Below are 18,868 nucleotides of genomic sequence, written 5' to 3' on the forward strand. Positions count from 1 at the left end.
CAGAATTGTTACGCAGGCTATACCAAGAAGATATCCACCAAAGTTCGATTACCTTTAAGTGGACTGCGGTCATCAGAAGCAGAAACACCCTGTTCCTCATTTGTTTTGAAGTTTTACACGTGACTAAGACTTAGAAAGAGAACGTAGAAACCCACGTGCAAAAATTTCCACGTGATGTAATATAGGTGAGAAATTCAAAAGTCTAACCGTGATGGAACGAACTGAGTTCAACAGCCGACCTATGAGAAATTTTAGATTTTCTGAGAAAGTCATATCATAATGACTACAACGGAATTACATTAACTGTCATTTCAGGAATTTTGTAGAAGCTATTTACGGTCTGAGCATTGTCGAATGAAAATGTGAAAGTCTACTTCTCATGTGAATTCTATCTAAAATGTACCTGGTATGCATGCATTCTTTTTTATTCCTCTTTGCTCTCTTCTATTATTGCACTTAAATTACATCATGAATAAAAACTTGCGAGAAGTTATAATAATAATGCTCCATTGATGATGTTTTAATAAAGAAGCTCTATTAATACATCTAAATAAAATAATCATTAAAAACATGGTTCATTTTTAATGAAATGTGGAGAACTTCTCAAGCTTTTGATTTGTATGCAGCTTATAAAAATAATTCTTTAGAAATTTTTGAGATAATTCTAAGATTCTAAAAGTTTTAAAAAGGCTCTCTTAAATTCATCAAAAGATGAAAAAGAATGTGAAGATTGCAGTTTCGTGTAGAATAATAACAGATGATATAATAAAAACAATTATAATAGAAAAAAGTAATTCAACCACTTCCTCATTCTACTTTCCAAATCTAAAACTAACATGGAATCAGCCTTAAATAATAATAAATTTTTATCTCAATTAGTAAAGTTATTTACCGAAGGTCTCAAACCCCGTCAAAGTTGAAATATCCGTAGTGAGGCACTGATCATAGCTTCGAAATTGTGAATAAAAAGTATGAAAGAGATGTCCTTTACTTTGTTTTGAAACAAAATAAATAAATATGAATGAATTACAATTTTACCTTATAACAAATTAATAAAAATTTACATTAATATTTAATTTTATTTAATGAAATGAAATTCAATAGATTGTTTCATTATGTATGAACTAATAATATAATATATTAATGGAATTTTCTAATATTTTAAAAATAAAATAAAAAAGAATGCTATTTTAGTGTCATTTAGGAAGAATTGTAGCATTAAATAGTATACTGATTTCTTCATTTTGGATTTTCAGAAGAAAAGCTATTCATAATTATTGCAGAATCTCTCTTTAGAAACAAACCAGACCAAAGAATATAAATTAATGATAAAATAAATTTCAAAACAAATATTTTTTCATTTGGTTCTCAATCAGTTAAGCAAATAAAAAAAGTCAACAAGATTATTAAGCTCATTTTTTAAAATATTGATTATTTAATGCATTTCAGGGTTTATGGAATTGAAGTAAAATAAATGCGGAATAGCACTTCTGGTATTTCGAAAAATAACACTCAAAAAAGTTTTCATCATTTGTTAAGTTCATCATTTTTCTGCTAATAATAAAGGGAAATTTATTTGCGTATGCGTATTTGTATTGGTTTGTATGTGTCTGTTGTCTCTCTCTAAAATAGACCATTTGATTTTGAGCTATAAAATTTGCACAAATATTCTTCAGATGGTGAGAATAAGTGTCTTGGAGCGACTGTATTGAAATTTCATTATTTCAACGAATATTCAAACGCGTGAATTTCTTGTGATGTTCAAAGTTAAGAAAAAAATTCTAATTATCTGCTCTGTTTGCATGAGGGATCAGAAAGGGAAATTACACCATCATAAAATACAACGTGCAATTTGGAACAGATTAACCAGGCACTCAAAATTTTAATGGCAATATGATGTCATAGGACTTGATCCAAAGAAATTTCACACACACAGTAAACAATGCTGGTGTTAAGGTATTAGAATAACATGGCTTTTATATCTAACAAATTTATTATAATTAAAAATATTTTTAGAGGGCAGATATGTTAAAACCAACTAACATATCTGCCGAACTTGCTGCCAACCTATATTTCTGCCAAAGAGGGTAAATATTCAAATAAAACTTTGAAGTCGATGGATAAATACTGAATTTTCCAATTGAATTTTACTATTTGGTAGAATAAAAACAATTAAATAAAATAAAATCATTTCAATATAAAATGATTTTGCAAGCAAATATTTTTTCACTGCCTTCCGGCATGAAATTTTTAAAACTCACTTAATCCTTTCCTATTTTATTCCATTATGAAGAAAAAAGATAGGGAAATATAGGCAAGAGCAACGTCGTGATGTTTCGGAGTTCTGCGGTGCAACAAAGTGGTCACGAGCACTTCACACATCATAATTTGGGATAGCAATTATAACTTCTAAGTTTAGGGAAAGATTAAAATTAATTGAAAGTTTAGTTTAGATGAGTGCATAAAGCTCTAAAGTCCTGAAATTTGGTATAATTATTAAATTAATATTTTTATGATAAAATTGTTAATATCAAATAATATTTTGGTTATTTATGGGGGAATAGTGAACTTTAATGGAATTACGTTGCACGTGCCTTTTACTATGGGGACTGAATTAATTATTTTGATCAGTTAATTTTGAAAAAATCTAGAAATTTCATGCGTTTAGCTCATTGTAGCTTCTAAGGCGGAAACAGGAATAATTTTGAGAGATCTTAATCCACCAGATTGGTAATAGAGTTAGAAAATTCTCAATCTTTTTACAGACGGAAAATTAACGTAAATATTGTCAACTGCAACTCTAGGCCTTTTCCTAGAGCTGGGCACAGCAGGATTATATGCTGGTAGTCGAAGTAATTCGTTATGAATCTGGGGTAATTTTTCGAAGAACTGAATTTAATAAATTCCGAAACAGATTCAATTTGGAGGTCATCATGAAGTATTTTCCATCTGATGTACCAGGGTGCATTAACAATCTTCATCAGATGTTTATTTTGAAAAACTTGCAACTTCTTAATGTTTTGGGCGGAAGTACCCCTACACTCAAATTTGGGATCCATACATCAAACTGGTTTTAAAATAGCTTCGCAGAGTAGAAGTTTGAGTCTAATCTAGAGCTTACACCATAAAACAATCAAGCTGTTGAGTTTAACATTCATAATTGTAACTTTAGTGAGGGCCACTTTAATATGATTATAAAAGGTTAATTTTGCATCTAAAACTAACCCTAGATATTTGTGCTCATTTACCCAGGGAAGAACGAGCTAGTAGAAAATCTGGATTGGGGTTAGATTGGGCATTACCAATGTTTTAGTAAATAGAAGGCACTCGCATTTATTTGGGTTGACTTTTATTTTCCAATCGATGAGCCAGCATTGTAAAAGAGTCACGTAATGTTGTAATTGTGTAGTGACTATCTGTGGATCCTTATGCTGTGTAAGAATAGCAGTATCGTCTGCAAAAATTGCTAAATGACAGTTCCTAACTCTCGGTAAATCATTAACATAAATGTTAAAAAGAGTTGGAGGGAGCAAACTTCCTTGTGCACAACCGCTCTAGATTGGTCTGAGGGAGGTTGGAGATCCTAATAAACAGCCAATCATGGTAGTAAAAAGTTAACAAGGCAATATAGTATATGATTGATCATCATCATTTTTGTCTGAAAGAAAGAAATATTTTTTAATAAATAGTAGTCACATATTTTAAAGCTAGAAATTGTAATTTTACAGAAAGTTTATAGCTGAACTAAAACTTTATTTTCTCATCCAAAAATATTGTTTAGTTTCAAATTTGGAGAAAGAATTATGATTATATAAATTGATGTTAAAAGAAAAAAAATTAATGTAAAATCATGTTCTTTTTCTTATTTTATTTCTCTCACATTGTTATGATGTTTGATATAAACCGAAAATAAAACTGGATAATTTAATAATGGTATTTTGTATGTTGTGAATGTATATTTTGTATAAATTTTTTCTATTATTATCTTAGTCATTATTATGAAGAATTTATTCAATTCTAAGTGGAGTGTTTTGTTGAATTTTGTAAACAATCTTGAATTTTGCACTTTTTACTGCAACCTCCTGCTTCATCCAATTTATTTTCTTGTATGTCATGAACCTTTTAAAATAAATTCAAATTACGATCGATTCAAAACTTACCCTTTTGAAAGCCTAATGTCCAACAAAGGATTATACTCAAATTTTAATTAGAATGTAGAAACATGTGAACTCAGATGTATTTTAGTATTAAGTTTAAATGCTAGAAAAATGATTATGTGAAGTTTTTCTCCTAATTAAATCAATTATTAAACACCATTTCATTTCTTGTATAAAGTAATCCTCATAAATTTAAAATATTTATGTTTGAAGCTGCTAATAATTGTAGTAGCTTTAATCATTGAATAATATCAAAAAAAAATTTATCATTTTTTATAGAGATATGTGCTGCTTCCGTATTAATTAGAATGGCAAATAAACTAATTGAATTTGAAAAAAGAAAAATTCCAATTTTTGTTTCATCAAGTATTGGATTTAATATGAAAGAAATGGGAGGATATAAAGCAGTTATAAAAGTGCTTTTGATATTAGAGATAAATATGGCATTCAAAAATACGGAGTACAGACGTTAAGAGTGGTGACAAAGGAATATTGAAATTAGCATTCAGAAAATAATCGAATAAAGTTACAAAATAAATAATTAATTTAAACATTTACAAGACAATATTCTTCAACGCTATGACTTCATCTAGACATTTCTGGTAGAAGACAAATTTGCGTAAGCCTTTATTAATCTGATACAGAACACAAATTTTATAAATTGCAGGGCAAGTGATAACTTGTAATGATAAATTGCTTTGATAGAAATAAACCTTGAATAATCTCAATGGTTGGAAATATTGGTGACACGCTTTGAGGCGAGAAATTTTTTCTTCGAAACGTCAAGTAAAAGGTGGATCTGTTAGCAAACGTTTGATAATTTGTTATCTCGATTTTGTTCGTGGAAAAATGGAATAGAAACTTATTGAAGCACAATTTTTAACCATCTTTTGACTATTGAAACTCGTTTGAAAAAGGAAAGATAAACAAATAAAATAAACAACAAATAAAATGTTATATCTACCATTATAATTCGTCAAGAAAATTTTTTGATTCCAGGCTAATAATACTGAAGATATTTGAACTAATAATTGTAAAACTTTATCGAAAGCTTGTGGAATGATCTGGTTAAATAAGTTTAATAAAAGAAGAATTTATTCTCCACTGTATAGTTCTGATCTGTTAATGATTATGCATGGGATAAAACCAGTTCTAAACTAAGTCAAAAATTCATGCTTCTCATGGAATTTCGGATATTTGAGATCATTATAAATAATTGCTTGTCAACAAAATCATTAAATATCTCTATCCGGATCATAATATCTTTTTCATTTTGATTAAAGTTCCTGCCCGTATTGAAATGTTGCTTTTGCTATAATTGTGTTTTTTGTAATAAAATGCTCACAGACAAATTTTGCTGAATATTTTTTATTAACATAAAAATTTTATAAGTATATTAAAACACATTTCCCTTCGTCTGATTTTAGAATAACATACGAACTGAAGATGTTTATATAGTTTTTGTGCTCAGCGTTGTTAAATTCCCATAATAATCAGGCTATTTTTAATTTTAGCCTTTTTTATTACATTTATCTTATTTCTTTGTTGGATATTCTATTTATTATCTGTTTATTTAATAGAAAAGAAAAACTATATTTTAACACTTTGCCTAGTCCTGAAGATATTTAACAGTCTCAAAATTGCACATTTAAATTAAAATGCATCTAAGATATTAATATAATGTATTTTTTCTCTGGGACCCTCGAGGGGAAAAATGTGATATTTTTCGGTAATAGAGAAAAACAAAGCTCATCTGAACCTGAACTGGTTTTCAAATAGGTTGCTGCAAATGAGTAACCGGTTACAAGATATTAATTGAAAACAGCCTTCTTAGTTCATGAATATGTGATCTTGGAAAAAGGAGCACTATTGCAACTAGATTGCAACAGTTGAGTGTATTGAACTTGCTTCCAGTGCCATAATGACAAAGAAAAAAATTAATTATCCTTTTAAATATGTAGTAATTAAATTATAATGTTGCAGTTTTATATTTTATACACTAAAATATATTATAATGTTAGACATTTTAGTTAATGTCTATACCTGTTGCTGAAACACCAAAGAAATGGTAAATTTTATTCACCTATAATAATGAACTATTACTTCTAAATAAACTGTTGCATTTGAACTTGTCTTACTTATTCACAACTTTGTAATAATAGATAAATTTTTTTCCGAAAAATATGTTAAAGAACATATTTTACAGACAAAATCGAAACATTAAATCCTGAAGGAAATTTATCTAATGTAGAAAACAGAAAGAGGAAAAATCATACATTTTTTTAAAAAATATTTTTATTTAAATTATTTTTTAATTAAATCTAATATGTTGATGTCTAAAAATGTTAATTATTACATGCTGAAAAATTAAAATTACATGATAATGATTAAAAATGATAAAATGTGAATATATTTATCATTTTTAAATTATATTTTCCACAAGGAGATAAGAACAAGTTGGATAAAAAAAATTAATAAAACAGTCTCACTCCTACTACATAGCTTAAAGAATAAGTGGATGTTTCTATGTAAACTTTGGTATGTCCAAACCAAAAAAGGAAAGAAGTTCTTGTTATATTCAAGAATTTGGGGTAAGTTCGCGGAAGATCAAACAGTAAAAACGTTCTGAACAATTTCATCAAAATTTTAAAATACATTTATAATGAAGTTACAGAGAGGTTTTTATATACTAAATTGCATGAATGTGTTAAAGATTAGACTTGTGATGTGCTATTAAAAAAGTGCATGCTCATGACGAATCATGGCTGAAACTTACTCCATCATGTATTATCGAACATACCACTTTAAATATTTGAAAACGGAAGAGTTACTGTTATGTATAAGATGCACAAAATTCAACATTCTGAATACCCAAAAAGAAGAAGAAGTAGATAAAGGAAGCAAAAACCGGATTCATTGCATATGATTGGATGTTACTACGTTTAATAAAAATAAGTTTTATTTAGCTTTATTATTATGAGTTCGAAATCAGTCGAGATAAATATTTTTTTACAGACGGTTTTTCTGTAGCAATAATCCTGGGTTGGGCGGAGCAAGGAAAGCAAGGAAATATTCCGATCGCTTTCATAAATAGTCTGAAGCATGCACCAAGCTGTATACGTTGAAAATACATTAGTTTAAGCTTCACTTTTAAAATGTGATAAATACTTAGATTTCGCAAAAATAATTATTGAAATCATTCATTTAAAGAGAATGATTGACTTTCTGTTAATCCCGAATGTAGAATTCTCCAGAATGCATTATGTTGGAAAATTTATACAAGAGGAAAATTATACACTGCTGAAAAATGTAGATCAGCCGTCAAATGTCAACAAAACCAATCTAAAAAACTGTTTGATACTATAACTTCAAGACTGATAATATAAAATGAAAAAAGTCATTTTCGGATTATTGATATCATCTGAGCTAAATCTGATTGCTAATTCTAATATTTTATCCTAAATAGGTTCCAAGTAAAAAATAAAAAGAAAAAGAAACCTCAGAAATAAAAAAATAAAAAATTGGGATTCCGGATAATTTTTCTTTAGGACCTCAATAATCATTTTTTTATAAAGTCTGTGAGTGCATAAATAAATTTTCAAAAAATAAAAATAGAAATAATTTTTTTATTAGTGGAATGTTTTTTTAAGTTGCTTTATTAGAATAAACTTGCAAAACCGGGTTTTTTTTTAAATATTTTTTGTTAGTAGAAAATTTTTAAATTGTTTTTTAGAATATCATTTCTAGAAGGTTAGAACTGTCCTTCGTCTACAGGGACAAAATTATGCAAAATTTACTCAGAATCATATCTAAACAACACTATTAAACTACTTTTGATATTGTTCTATTGCGAAATCTAAAGAAACATTCATTTCCAAGTAAAGGTCTTTGATTGTCCTGGCTTTCACCGGACAGGTAGTGATGAATTACTTTTAGTCACGTTGATTATGCGCGTGGTTTTTGCATGTTCTAATTTTCTCACGTGTTGCGATTTATGCATCCACTAGATTATGGAAACGCGAAACGTATTAAAAAGGCTCTCGCACATGGAACTAACTCAAAGCAAGCTTTACCTTCGATGCGACAGTTTGAACTAAATATTCTTAATTTTTCTGAAATTTATAATATTTAAAGCAATAGGAAATTAACAAAGAAAAAAAACTTAGAAATGAAGACAAATAATTTATTACAAATAAATAATGATTTCTAAACTGCTGTGTACTTTTCTGCAGACAAATTTAAAAGAATTAACATCCCCAATAGGAGAAAAATATATATCTTACTAAGAAATATAAAATTATATCATGAAAAGAAGCCTAAAATGTTTTATTATTTGTTAACATTTTAAAGCATATGTATAGTTTCATACATTAATGAATTCTTTCATTCTTCAGTTATTAATGGAAATAAATATCCTTTTAACAAAAATAAAATTAAATGTAAAGTTTCTGTGAATGTTACTATTCGAATTTTCAAATATTAAATTTTATTAGAAATTAGCAAAATGAGGAAAACCATAAGTTCTTTTTGACTATTAGGTGAAAGATAATTCTAAACTTTTTTATTAAAAAACGTCCCTCTATTTATAAAAAATTTCCCTAAATAACATCTACTAGCTCCTTATGAGTAATTCTCATAAGGCCTTCAAAACCTGTTAATAAATAATTTTTTTTTTTTTTTTTTTTTTTTTGCAATATTTATGTAAATTATTTTGACTGGTTGAAATACTTTATAAAAATATCTATGAAAGTTTAGTTTCTTAAACATATTTCTTTCAACTTTTGTATTAGGTTTTAAAGGATTAGCAGCTTTCAATGAATAGTATAAATTCACATCATAGATTCAACAACTGAAACTCCCACGAAGCAGTTTTCAACATGGATAAACCAGAAAAGAAGATAAAAAAGAGGTTAGTTATACTAAATAATAATTTTTTCAAAAATAATTTGTATTTATTTAGTAATTGAAACATTATGTATACTGTTGCCATAAAATAACTTTCCCTGTTTGGAATTATCTGCAACTAAAGCAGATGAATATACAAATGAAATCAATAAATTTCATATATAGATTGTGTAAGAGTAGAAAGATTAATTCAGCAAAAATAAATAAATAAATAATGTGACAGAAGACAGTGATGGATGATATTTTGATTCTTTGAGGACGAAAATCGATCAATAATTAGTATGAATACATGGAAAATGGATTACACAAAGTGCATATCCAGAAAAACATCTCTCGAGTTTTAATATGTTTATATACTATGAAACTTGAAAAAAAAATCTTATTGTCAATCCCTATTAGATTCTCAGTTGCTTGCAACATTTTCAAGATGCTGATCTATTACAAGAGAATAAACACATCGATGAGTTTTTTTCGAGGAATTTATCTGTTTTCCACAGCCTGCATATGAAATTTGGTTTTATTCTTATTCATTAATTTTGCTTGCAGATGAATCCAAACAAAGAAAATTATTTTATTTCCAGTAAAAGCATTCCTTTTTGGCAAGTTTTTGACTGTTATAGCTCAAAAGAGAAAGGGAAATGTTGCTGAAAAACGCTTCTCGAATTATCTTTTAATAATTCAAAAGTAATTAAAGCACAGACTACGCAAATTCAAAAAGAAATATTAAAATTTTCATTGTACTATTTGTATTGTGCCTTTTGAAACGTGAAAGATTTTACTTCACATTGATATATATATATATATATATATATATATATATATATATATATATATATATATATATATATATATATATATATATATATATATATATATATATATATATATATATATATATATATATATATATATATATATATATATATATATATATATAAATTAACATGAAAAAATAAGAAGCATTTTAATGAATAATTTATATAAATCAAATAAATATGAGTAATATTAATATTTCAAAAGAAATCATTGCAATATAACTCAGATTTACTTTAATAACATTTAAAAAAACATTGATGATTTAAATAAGGATAAAAAGAACTTTTAAATAACTTAGAAAAAGTTTGAGAACTTACAAAAAAACCTAAATAATGTGCAGTTAAATATGAGAAATCAAATAATAATAATAATAAAAAAAAAAAAAGTATGAGAAAAAAAAATTTTTGTTTCAAATAGCAAAAGATTTGTTCGTAAGACAAGTTCTTACGTTAACGTCAGTTCAAGATCAATGTCCAATGTATATCAAATATGAATTGACGTAGGTCATTTACATAAATCACTTTAACTAGAAATGACTCCGTCAACTTTTGACTTGTTCAACCCTTTTCTCCTCCTTTTGATTTAAAAAAACGTCCAGAGAAATGTTGCAAATCATTTTTCATGACAATTCGTTGGAGCAAAAACCACAAATTAAATGAATTGTTCATTGTAAATGGTAAAAAAACTCAGATTAAAGCTAGCTTTGCAAAAAAAAAAAAAGTTGAATGCTATTAATAAAGGAAAAACGTTTAATGACAAACAGCAGAGTGATCCATATAAAAGAAATTCTTTGATATATAATGGATAATTTTCTGAAGAACTTAAATGTTTTGGTAATTTCTTAAGATCCCACCTACCAAATTAATATTAACAAAGAAAAAAAACGATATGGGTTGCCTCAGATTTCATACTCATATATTCAGTAATAAATGTTTATTATTAACGTTATATTATTGGTCAACAATAATTATGAAAATTCCTATTAAAGTGCAATCGCTGGCAATTTTTTTCCGATTAATAGTTGAGATGGGGTTAATACAAAATTACCAGGAATTTTTTCCTATTACAACCAAAATTTGATTCAGAATTATAAATGCAATCATAAAATCCATCTAGATTTTTTCATTTTGCAATTATCATATTAATTTATATTAAGGCAGGCAGACAGACTTTCTCTGAATGAATTTCGAGCAAAATTTGACAGAAATCTTCAAATTTGATCTCTAGTCTTTATATTAAATTTCATCAATATAGTGCTTTTTCTTTTTTTCGAATTTTCGTGTTTAGAGACAGAAAAAAGAAAATATATGGAAAAAATATTTTTCATTTTTCTTATTAGAACAAATTTTTAAATTTTTATTTAAGTACGAGCTACGTAGAATAAAATAACTGGTAAAATTTTCAAACCAATGTCTCTTTTTTTTTTTTTTTTTGAAACTGACTTTGTTAAAAAAAAATGAAGAAGAAATTCATTGAAAAACAACTATAAGTACTTTTCTGTCAATCAAAATTCACAGACCAAAAAATAATGTTATTTGAAAAATGTTGTTCTTCCATTTAAGATATTTTTAACTGCTAATTTTCTGAAGAAAAAAAGTGTTGACAAATAAAATTAAAGTTAAAATTTTTGTCCTTAGTATTAATTTTAAAGGCACTTCCCGATGACGGTTACACTCGCGAGCATTATTCTTTAAAGTTTTTCGAGAACAGGCGGATACAAAAAAGATGGGGGGTTAATGCAAAAGTACTAGAGAATATAATATGTATTTTGGCTCCCCCTCTTAAAACCAAACTTTAACTCGAAGCTACTATTGTAATTACAAAATCACATGCCAAATTTCATAGCCAAGTCACTGCGTTTACATATTTTGAAAAGGACAGACCGAGAGACAATCATCCTCCTTGACGAATTTGGTTCCAAATTTGTTACATATCTACTTTTTAGATATTATATTTTGTATCAGATTTTGTCCACCTTACACTCTTCGTTTTATAATAATCATAATAACTTATATAGACAGCCAAACATGCAGATTTGATCTGAATGAATTTCGTTCAAAATTTAATTGATATCTACAAAATTTGTCTCACGTCCATGTACTAAATTTGATCTGTATATTGCAAAACATATTTAAGTTATCTTTCTTATAGACAGACATAATGTCAAAAATATGTTTTCGTATTCAGGGAGTCTGATATGTGAAGATTCGTCATATAGTTTGACATCATATGGTTATATTGACCATTATAATACTTTCTCTTTGTAAACTTCATATTCGAATAAATAGAAGAAGCAACAAGAACTTTCATATATCCGATCAGCTTCTTAACTAATGCGCCAATCATGGATAGTCAATTCAAGAATTTAAACTAATAAAATAGTTGTTTCCATATTTTGATATTTTTCATGATAATTCTATTGGACTATAACGGTAGATAAAACAATTAATCGCTAAAAAATCTAATAATATGCTAAGTTTTAATGAAAATGGTTTTGAGAATTTGAGCGGCATAAGTCCATTGTGCACATCATTTATTTATGAAATTAATGTACACGCAATAGATTTGCTGAATTTAAATATCATTATAGGTAAAATCTATTCGTGGGCTGCAAACAATCAAATGTTGAAACTATGTGATTTAAAACAAGTTAATAGTAAAATATAGTTGTTAGAAAGTGAATTTAGTGCAAAGGTATTGTAATCTCTTTTAAGCATACTTTTTGAGTTCGTGAAAAAATATGCTTAAAAGAGGCACACACCTGTATATCCTACAAGTATAATATCTGTATCCGTTGAAAAATGATCACATCCGCAATCATTAATTGTGATCATTTATCGTTGAGATATTTCGTTTTTTTCCCCTTTATTTTCAATTCATTTAAATTGCAGGACGGAAAATGCGTTATAAGTACAAGATATTATACAATATTTCCACAACATATTGATATATTCTAAAAGTAAGACAATTTCGTGAAGATATCATAATGGTGTCGTTGGGAATTTCGTGATAACACAAATAATAATATACTTGGTCTTTTCTTTCAGTTAAAGCAGAAGAAAGGAAGATGGTAGATAAATTGCATTTATTGAATTTAATTGTAATTCTTGGCACAAGGCACCTTAAAAGTTTTTGAATTCACGCATAAAATAGGCAACGTCTTAATTTAAGCACTCATTAATCTCAAAGGCATTTCCCTTTAATTGGGTTTTAAGGTCATTCAAAGTTTTACTTACCTGGAAATGCGCATAATAAGGATAAGAATATAACGCTTTAAGGGTATTCTTATTTTCCCGGTTAGTAATGAACCATCGATTAATTTTATTTCATCTGTGACTATCACATTTAAGGTGTCAAGACAACTAAGGGAACAACAAGCAATAATTGAAAAAGGAAACACAAAACAGGAATGGGTTTCCAGGACATGCACGTGATAACCTACAATTCTACCTTATTTACAGAACAAAAATAGTTTCAAACAATCTGATTAGAGAACATCACATAATTAACATGTTGAATCTATTAAAGGAAACTTCAAAATGTGTGTCTGCAAGTGTAACTAGCACGCATTAATTTTAAAATTAAAATACCAAAATCAAGATAAATATTTGAGAGAAATTTTTTTTTGAAAATAAAGACGATTCACAAAACCCTTCCTCAGAATATAAATGAGAGTTTGAAATCAATCTAAGTATAATATAATTGATTTTCCCGCTTCGAAATCCTTTGCTTCTGATTCTTTTCACAATGAAATTATTTTTTTACTTGCTTGCTAAGTTAATTTTGCCGTTTTATATATATCTTTCCGAATGTAAGTTTTAATGATAATGCTTCAGGAGCATTCAAAATATTCACGCTAGCATAATAATGCAATGCAGCAAATTGGAAGTGTAGTTGTTATCTTTTGAAAATTATTATTGAAAATTATTATTTTCAATAATAATTTTCAAAAATTGGTCAATTTCTAATGCTTTGAAGCCTCATTAATACCTAAGTAGGTGCATAATGTTTTACAGCAATTGAAGATTCTGGGACAGAAAATTTAGAAGGAACGACATTTGACATGGTAAATATCTTATTGTAGGTTGTCACAAAATAATAACTTTATGAGGCAATAATCTTTGAAATGCAAGCTATCTACTAAGATCAGAAAAAAAATGAAATAAAGGAAAAAAAGCAAAGATCTTTTCTAAAAGCAAGAGCTACCGTTTTGTGCAACAAATGAAAGAACTGGAAAGAAAAGAACACTCCCCTTTTAGATGTCGGTCATTTCTTGCACCTGTCCTCCTTGCGATAAAATCTTCAGTGGTCATGTCCATATCTCTACCCCTCTTCCCTTTTTTTCTAAATAGTTGATTCTCCTTCAGGTATTCGAACCATGTTACTGGAGGGGGCAAGTGCTCGAACAAAAAGATCCCATTCGTCCTTGAGTTCCTGACTTCCTTCGTCGTGATCGGTAAGAAAGGCAGTCGGTGTACTAAGGCTATGTCAATGGCCACTCTCACTTCCGTCCTACTCACATACAGACCAACAGACCGTTTGCACAGCAACACACTTCCTGTTTCTCCTGACCGAACAATGTGGAGTCCTTGACAATGACACCATTCGAACTTTTTTTTTACAGCAGATATTTACGTGGTTTTATTTTTAGACTGGTTTGCATCGGCATTGCTTTGAGGAGCAGAATAGGAGGGGGAGGAGTGCGGGGTAGTTTCAAAGCCCTATGACCTCAAACTCCAGAAATTTCACACGACTTAATCTCTTCACCTGCCTATTTTATACTTTTTTTCGATTAAAATAGAAACTGGTGGTAGGAAAAAGAGGGAGAGATGTTTACGTTGTGAAATGAATATAGCTGCATAATAGTATTAAAATTTCCAAGACGTTCGAGCCAAGATTCATTCATAATCTGTATTTTTTAAAGCTACAGATTTCTCGGATATATAAGAGTAAAATGAAAACTGTATGCGTTTTAAAACCCTCATTTAAATAATAGGTTTTAGTATTATATTCTAAAGAATATACGCACTTTCATATTCTTAAAGATGCAAATACATTAATATTCAAAGTAAATTATCAACTTTAAATTTACCGAATTCACTAAGGCTAAATCAGACATTTTTTAGTATTATATACTTAAATTTCATTTATCTTTCATTCACCGTCAGATTTGAGAAGAAAGTTATATTTTAATCTATGAATATATTAGAAATAAAAATAGGTTTTAGGTTTAATTTTAGATTTAATAATTAATCGGTCATTACAAAATCAGCGTCTAAAAATTTTCTGCAACACTGATATATATTTCTGCTTGAATGATAAAAACATTTCAATAACAATTTTTATGCTAATCCCATTTATTACCTTATTGAACGATACATTGGATTTATAAGATTAAAATAATTTGTGAGCATAAATATAAGAATCGAAGGTAAATTTCTAAAAATATAGCATTTAAATGTTTCTATCATTATCTTATTTAATGCTGTGCTTTTATTCATACTATACTTTCAGATTAAACATTTATTATTAAAACACAAATTTTGAAGAAAATATATGATGTTTCCTTCAATGCAAAGAAATTCGTTCAATGCATTTTAAATAAAAAAAAATTTGTAATCACAAAATGTTTGCTGTGAAACAAATAATCAGTATGATTTCAGTATTGAAATCAAGATAATTTTGAATGCAAATTATCTTCATATTTAGACAATAAATAATAATAGAAAAATCTTTCTCTTGTTAAAGCTGTAATATATGATAATCTTCGCTTTTAATATAGGAAATTATTTCTTAAAGACAAGGTATGATGTTTCTGACTACGGTTTTTTTTTTTTTTTTTTCTTCTTAAGAATTAGTGAAATTAGTTGAGTTTGAGAAGAAGATAGTTTTAAATAAAACAGTAAGATTAGTTTTAAATAAAAATTATAAATCTATTGAAGTAAAATATTCTAAAGCATTTACAAGTATGCTGCCCCCCGAAAATATTTTAAATGCAGAAAATAAATACTCATTAAATTAACGAGAGCTAGTATAGGCCTTATTATCAGGTGAAAATTTCAGCTCATATAAATACAATAGACATCATTTAATATTCATAGAATAAGAAAAATGTTCGTTAATGTATTTATTGAAAATGTGAGCATAAATTTCATAACAATGTCCTTATATGCTTTTGAAAGATGCAATGAAAAGTTTAAAGGTTTACATGAATTAATTTTAAATAGAGAGAACGAAGGAGAGATTTAAGTTTTTGATCATAATAATAATATTTTTGGCTGTAATTGTTATTTTAGACTTAATAAAGATAAGTAAGGCCGACTAATAAGTCGACCTTTAGATCACGTAATTTGATGAAATCATTCTATAGAATTATATGCATAATCAGAGCCTGACTAAGGCAGGGGCATACGGGGCAGTTGTTCCGTATTCCCCTCAGAGAGAGCTCCCAAATCGAATAGAAAGTTTATTTTACGTTTCAGATTGTCAGAAAATCAATAAAATGGACAGAACGATATTTCGTTCGGGGGGGGGGACTTGATAGCTATTTTAGGCTCTAGTCAATTTTCTTGTTATATATCTATAATGAGTTAAAAAATTTAAATACCACCATAAAGTTCGGTTCTTCATTACTAAAGTAATGAAGCAGAGGGGGCCCCGAAGAAGTTTTTGCTCTGGGCCCCAATTAAGCTAAGTCGGGCCCTGTGCATGATGATATCCACCCCCACCCCCCGCAATTTACAAAGAGGATGTCAGGCAAAATGCATTATCGCGTTAAAAAATCCAATATCTTGAAATCTGGTAAAAACTTAGTAATAAACCGAAATATATAATAGTAATATCACACAATCTATCATAACATTCATATTCGTTATTTATAAATCTTTCTATTAAAAAAAGTATTATTTAAAAAATGTGTTCAATTTTGTGAAACTTATCAAAATTAAAGCAAATTGTTTGAAAATATAATGTGAATCAATAAAAAGCTATTAAAAAATCCTTAAAATGTAAAAATGTTTTTTACATGATACTATGGACGAACATTGTTGAAAAAAGCAATTAAAATTTCTATTAATATTTTAAGAATCAAAAATATATTTAACATTTTGAGGATCCCTTTCATAGTACCCTTATTACCAAGAACTATGTATCAAATTTGGTATCTCTAGGTTCAACGGTTTTGAACAATTTTTGCATTATCTATCTCTCATAATGCGATTTATACAAAATATTAAATTTATAAATAATATCATGGCAGGAGGTAATTAATCAATTAAGTATCAGAAACGGTAATCAGAAATAAATCCTTATATAGTAAACACATCATCTGTTGATTAGAAACTTGTTGCCCTTAATGGATATTTCCTGTTTTCAAGTCTGGATTGGGATATTTAAATAATTCTAAATCTGAATAGAGGACATTGCCATCATAATTTACCGGTTCAAGTCGAAAGTGCACGCTTATGTTAGTTTTAAAAAATAAAAAAATTAAAAGAAGTGAAAGTTTAAGAACTTCAAAATTTAACAATAGTCCTTTTTCACCTCTTATAAAAACGACATAGGTAACGTGTCGTGAATTTCACATCGATACCCGGATGTAATTTTAACGGCGGACTCGGCGGAAGTAGTAGGGGGGTACGGATACGTAGTCCCAGTACCATTCCGGTAAGAGTTTTGTGAGATCTTCGTGACCTCCAATGCTTTTTACGCCCCTCTCTCTCTCTTTCTCTTTTTTTTTTCAGGAAAATTTTCTTTCCTCCCCCTTTTCGCTTTTCCTTTTCTTCTTCTCTCTTTTCATATTTCTTCACAACCCTGTTATATTTATTCATCCATCCCAGCAAGGATCCAAACAGGCGGCCGCAGGACATCTACAGAGGCTCACTGCACCTGACCCGGTAGAGCAAAAAAGTGTCCCGGAAAAAGGAATCCCTCGATGTGACCTATAAGTGAAAGAGTGAGAGAAACTTCTCTCTAGGTCATCGACCAGATTAGTGGCCGTTGAACTATCACGTTTTCATTTTTAATCGTGATGTTACGTACATTCTTAACACTTCGGCAGATATACCTCAGGGTCGTGGTTAGGTAACGATCGAAAGTGCTAGATGTCACTTTTACTTGACGGCTTGTCTTAGAAACTAATACTTCTATGTAATATAATGTAAGAGACAGCAGAATTTTTCAAAAATAGACCGATCATGCCATACTAAAATCAAAGAAATACAACGAAAAGAAGCACTCGAATAAATATTAATATACCTTTAAAGCAGTTTTCGTTATTTTGTGAACATGTTTGGCTACAAACTATAATATGTTTTATTCTTTATTCATTTATATTCCTGATAATATTTCAGCAAAAATGCTAAAATGAAGCACATTTGAATTTTTTTACAGCAAAACTGATGGTAATACAAGGAGAATAAGCTTGGAGACAATAAACAAGGAGAATAAAAGGAATTTTTTTTACAGCCAAACTAATGGTAATACTAGAAGAATAAGCTTGCTATTACAAATAAGAGCGAACAGGAAAATTCCTTCGGGGACGTCTTATGATGCAGTCCATTTTATTACCTGTATACTAACACTCAAGCGCTCATCCTGTATCTCTTTCTTTTTCTCGCTCATACACAGATCTTAACTCTCTAAATTATTTAAACAATTATGGTCTTGAGAATGAACTGTTAAAAATCTTCATTTCCTTTAAATAGAGAAATGCTACATAAAAAAATAAAATTACAGTTTTGAAAAAAGAATGACAGTTAAAAATTATTCAGCGAAGTCAGTCATTTACCTTTAAATTCGACGCTAATCATTTATTAGTTGTTATATATAAATGATGACTGCAATTAAAACTAACCCTTATTATTAAAGATTATTTAAGCAAAAAACTAAAGTTACAAATTTTACAAAATTACAAAACTAAAATTGCAAATTTTAAAAACATATGAATAAAATTTTAGAAATAGTTTTTAAGTACACATCTAATGGCATTA

At 28.2% G+C, this 18,868-nt stretch overlaps 1 long non-coding RNA gene across 1 annotated transcript; it reads left to right on the plus strand.

The window, feature by feature from the left end:
- Positions 1 to 250: 250 nt before the first annotated feature.
- LOC129971127 (uncharacterized) lies at positions 251 to 18,654 on the plus strand. The gene is made up of 3 exons (XR_008784763.1): positions 251 to 406; positions 8,948 to 9,066; positions 18,270 to 18,654. It is a non-coding gene; the product is annotated as an uncharacterized LOC129971127 (long non-coding RNA).
- The last annotated feature ends 214 nt before the right edge of the window (positions 18,655 to 18,868 follow it).

The sequence above is a fragment of the Argiope bruennichi genome, chromosome 6 (assembly GCF_947563725.1).
Source record: "Argiope bruennichi chromosome 6, qqArgBrue1.1, whole genome shotgun sequence".
Lineage (NCBI taxonomy): Eukaryota > Metazoa > Arthropoda > Arachnida > Araneae > Araneidae > Argiope > Argiope bruennichi.